This window comes from Haliotis asinina, chromosome 1, assembly GCF_037392515.1.
Source record: "Haliotis asinina isolate JCU_RB_2024 chromosome 1, JCU_Hal_asi_v2, whole genome shotgun sequence".
Taxonomy (NCBI): Eukaryota; Metazoa; Mollusca; class Gastropoda; order Lepetellida; family Haliotidae; genus Haliotis; species Haliotis asinina.
The window spans coordinates 51,305,476-51,311,497 of NC_090280.1; positions in this window are offsets into that span (position 1 = coordinate 51,305,476).

Consider the following 6,022-nt stretch of genomic DNA (forward strand, 5'->3'; position numbering starts at 1 on the left):
TCATGCGCCATTTAATGTTATTCAATGAAAAAAAGTAACTACCATGAAGTACAGATTGAAATGTTATTGGCATTGGGGCATATTGCAATGTACCTTGCAATCTCTCATCAAACTCAAGTGATTTCAAATCATTTTTTGTTCATGTGGTTGAGACACATGAAAACTCATTCCATTCATTTTTCCGTGAAGTTGCGTTCAAGTGGTCTGTTCCAACTATCTGTCTATCCATCATATGCCTTCGGACCATGAGTTGATCACCAGGTTGTCAGGCCCAGACTCAATTATTTACAGACCGCTGCCTATGGCTTGAATATTGCTAAACTCACTCACCCCCTTGAGATCATGGAGAAAGTGATCATAGCTTGGAAATGTTTATTCTGGAGATTATTGAGAATGAGCAAGGCACCACCATCTGCAGTGGTCCCTTAAAACCTGGTATATGTAGTAAAGACGCTAATTCCATCGTCTTGGTAATAAATCTCATATCTTCTATGTGGGATTGCAGGAGAAATTCTATGGAATCAAATTGATGGTCCAGTGAGGACTCAGTGATCTGATAGTGAAATTTGTGAAGTGTGTTATTGTCTGTTAGTGGAGATTGATTGGCAAGTTTTGTTTAACACCATGGTGAGCAGCACTTCAGTTGCCAGATTAAGGTGCAAGCACAGACAGGAGTGATGCAGGGTTTTGACACCATTTTGATGAAAGTTGGCGGGGAGCAGACAGAAGAGTAATAAGAACCATTTCATCCAGTGTCTTTGAAGCCACGTCTGTGTGAGCCAAGTGTAATGTAATATATTGTCACCCTTGGATTGATGTAGAGATCAGAGTCCAGATCCATGAAACGTTTCCACAGAGCTATGACATTCATGATCGTATGATAAACTTAAGTTATGACCGGTTATAACGTTATGAACGCTTTGTGGGTCCGGACCCTCGTTCAGTAACTTATCCTTTAAGCCACTAGACATGATTAATGGACATCAAGTTTTTTCACTGCTTTTCTTAAGCAATCACTATTAGGACTCCAAAAAAAAGAAATGTTTGAGTTCACGTCATCCAGGAGACCTGGCTTTTACTTCCTATATTGGGAAATAACACTGTGGGAAGCCTGTATCATATGGTTCTCTTCCTACCCCCATGCAGACAGGCTGACGAAATACTGTCTAAATACTGCTAACAACAGCTTCAAACCATGATCTCTCACTTTAACTACACAGAAACAAGACAAGCCAGGGTAGTATTATATGAAAATGATTTATTCATGGGTCAATGTGACCCAGCATTTGTTCTATACAGTACCCTGCCTTGTGGAGGTATTCTCACAACACAGCAAACTTACACAGGGATACCATTGTAAATATGGACATCCCTGCTGTATGACCCATCTCCTCTTTATAGATACAATGGAGCACTAATAACCATGATTCATTAAGGATCGGAATGACATTTAGAGGTGATATACATTAATTTATGGATGTCAAGCCTTCTAATATGATGGACCATGTTTCCGATCATATTCTTACTTGATCTTTAGGTGATGTTCCTCTGGCTCCTTGTATGACAGAAAGAGGCATCTATACATTGTCACCCTTCATGAATCATTAATCCAGCAATTTGCTAATGTAGGTGAGTTCATTGTGGAGGCACATCTAACACAAACAATATTTCAGTGTACATCTACTTACATCTTATTGTATGGGAGAGAGAGATGTTTTCGAGTTAAATGCTGGGAATGATGTTTTACATACTACATACACATTCACTGGCAAAAATAAGTTAGGGATATTGGTATTTTTAAGATTGATATTTCATCAGTGTGTCAATGAATCAATAGATCATTATTCATAATTTCAAAAGGTATACATATATCCCTAACTATTTTTGTTCAGTATACTGAACATAGGACACTTTCTTCTTTCCCACTGCTATAGTCCTCATGCCAATATGCATATACTACAGCAATATGAAAGAGCAGGGTGTTCTTAACAGTAGTATGAAACAAAACAGAATTATGCACCAATATATATACACAGAAGAGCACTAAACTTAATAGTAAACAAGGATAAGTTGGACTGGTGCAGAGAAGTTGGCGGTGCAAGGCAATGAGCTAACCATCTTGGTTTGTGAAAGGTAGAGCAGATGCAGGCTAGTGCATGTGCATTGCATGATGATAAAACTGATTCCGCATGTAGCTACATACGCCTTGCTCATAAAGAGACTCATGTGGCTGGAGAAAGTTGGTTATATTCGGATATATAGATATATATTTTGAGAGAATTAAACATGTCAAAGTTAAGTCAGCAGGGTCAGATAACATATTCTCAAACCCGAAAAGTGTCATACAATGTTATTAAGTTTATGGAGAAAGAACGTACATCGAAACAGGCACTGTTAGAAGCTAGCAATGCTACCGGTTTGTGTCTCTCATCACCCATCGCAATACACTTGATCACAGACAAGGGACCACTTTGCTTACAATGGCATGCGCCAGTGGGCAGCACTGCTAAATGCCAATACTAGTCAACTGTCTGGCCAGTGCTCAACTTATCCTTGTTTGCCAATAAGTCACATATGACTTTGGACTTTCAGATTGCATGCACATAAGCACTGAGGCTGACAAATCTCAGCCTGACTTTTGTTGGGATCAAGACATTACTAAACACACTGTGCACAGCAATAGAAGAAATAAGATATGACAGTCGGTATGTCCTTGTATTCACCGTAATGTTAAATATTATAATTTTAGGACCTGAGATTATGGAGTAATGTTGCTAACATTAAGAACCCCAGCACCTATTTCAACAGACTTCAGAGTCCACATTAGAATGTCAATGAATACAATGATCTCCGTCAGAAATCATGTGTTTTGTGAAACATCATGTCATGATATTGTGGCATTGAGACAGGCATGATCTGGAGGTCCCCCTGTCACTACAAGTTTAGTTTTATTCTGCACTCAGCAATATTCCAGCTATATGGCGACGGTTTGTAAATGACCGAGTCTAGACCAGACAATCCGGTGGTCAAAAGCATTAGCATCGATCTGCACAAATGGGATCCAATAACATGTCAACCAAGTCAGTGAGTCTGACCATCTGATCCAGTCAGTCGCCTTGTACGACAAGCATGGGTTACTGAAGCCCAATATTCTAACCCGGACCTTGACTGGCCATGTCACAACAAGCACCTGTTTACTGGTTCAAGACACAGAACATGATTCACAAGCTCACTGCCTGTATACTGGCCTGAGCACTTACTACATACATCTATGTACAAATAACCTCTCCATTGCACTGGCTTTCCTGAAGGGGTGGAGGAAGTATGTATATACAATTTACAATCCACACCATGTGACTAAAACTATGACAGTTCATTCCCTGACCTGAGCTACCATCAGGCAGCAATATTTCACTACAGTTTTAGTAAAAACATAATAGGTCTGATGACACCTTGACTTAGGATTCTGACAAACAAAACTGGAGACAGTGTTTTTACGTGAGATTAAGTACAGCTGCTTAAACCCCAATCCCAATAGCATCTGTTGCCTTGGTAGCCTGCATGCACACAAACACACACTCATTAATCTCTATATCTGATTTTCCCGACTCAGCTGCTTCTTTGATATCACATCTCTCAACCATACCTTTACTGTCTGCAGATGGAAAGATCTAGGAAATTCCATGAATTACCAGTAACACTATTTCTACCCTGCTGCCATGTATACCCTCACTTGTAGATATTTACAGAAACAGACTGCACACAGATTGCTCTGTATCTCATCTTCCACACATCTGTGAATTTCTTTCACACCACTGTTAGTATGTTACCATACATCTTGGTGAAAGAGTATGTTCCATCTTGCTGTCTGAGATCAGCCAACAACTCAGTGCTCAAATTCCCACACCTAAACTGAAAACCTTTGGACACAAATGCTTCGTTTTCACATCCGCCTCTCTCTGGGATGATCTCTGCCCTTATTTATTAAAAAGACTGAAACACTGTCTACCTTCCAGTCAAAGCTGAACACTTTCCTCTTCAGAAAATATTATCCAGATGTCAAGACTAGCTGTCTTATCAAAAGCACCGCGAGCAATTGGTGTATGGACACTGTGCACTATAAAAGACTTACTATTATTATTATTATCTAGGAATATGTACTGCACATTGGGGAATATCTTTCACACCACTGGGAATATGTACCACACATATGGAAATATCTTTCACACCACTGGGAATATGTACTGCACATTGGGGAATATCTTTCACACCACTGGGAATATGTACCACACATATGGAAATATCTTTCACACCACTGGGAACATGTACCACACATTGGGGAATATCTTTCACACCACTGAGAGTATGTACCACACATTGGGGAATATCTTTCACACCACTGGGAATATGTACTGCACATATGGAAATATCTTTCACACCACTGGGAATATGTACCGCACATTTAGGAATATCTTTCACACCACTGGGAATATGTACCACACATTGGGGAATATCTTTCACACCACTGGGAATATGTACCACACATTGGGGAATATCCTTCACACCACTGGGAATATGTACCGCACATTGGGGAATATCTTTCACACCACTGGGAATATGTACCACACATTGGGGAATATCTTTCACACCACTGGGAATATGTACCGCACATATGGGAATATCTTTCACACCACTGGGAATATGTCCCACACATTTAGGAATATCTTTCACACAGCTTGGAATATGTACCACACATATGGGAATATCTTTCACACCACTAGGAATATGAACCACACATTTAGGAATATCTTTCACACCACTGGGAATATGTACTACACATTGGGGAATATCTTTCACACCACTGGGAATATGTACCACACATTTAGGAATATCTTTCGCGCAGCTTGGAATTTGTACCACACATATGGGAATATCTTTCACACCACTAGGAATATGTACCACACATTTAGGAATATCTTTCGCGCAGCTTGGAATATGTACCAAACTTATGCGAATATCTTTCACACCACTACAAATATGTACCACACATATGGGAATACATACCACATGGGAATACATACCACATGGGAATACATACCACACATATGGGATTATCTTTCACACCACTGGGAATACGTACCACATGGGAATACGTACCACATGGGAATACATACCACACATATGGGATTATCTTTCACACCACTGGGAATACGTACCACATGGGAATACGTACCACATGGGAATACGTACCACATGGGAATACATACCACACATATGGGATTATCTTTCACACCACTGGGAATACGTACCACATGGGAATACATACCACACATATGGGATTATCTTTCACACCACTGGGAATACGTACCACATGGGAATACGTACCACATGGGAATACGTACCACATGGGAATACATACCACACATATGGGATTATCTTTCACACCACTGGGAATACGTACCACATGGGAATACATACCACATGGGAATACATACCACACATATGGGATTATCTTTCACACCACTGGGAATACGTACCACATGGGAATACGTACCACATGGGAATACATACCACACATATGGGATTATCTTTCACACCACTGGGAATACGTACCACATGGGAATACATACCACATGGGAATACATACCACACATATGGGATTATCTTTCACACCACTGGGAATACGTACCAAAAATCTGGAAATACCCACCACACTACTGGGAATACCTACCAAACCCCTGGGAATATGTACCACTCATCCAGGAATATTTACCACACAATTGGAAATATGTACCACACAGGTATCTGGACATGTGGATACTTTACATCAGCCCCCTGAGTTATATCTTAAGGCTAAAGTCACTAAACCATTGACATATTGACTTATTTCTGAATAGTTTTTGTCATTGTGCAATTGTCAATTTCTGTCTGCAAACTGAATCTATTTTAGAAGGCCATTTTTTCTGCAAATATGTATCTTACTTTAGACAGTAGTAATATTATGCAATTTATCTTTTGTCAA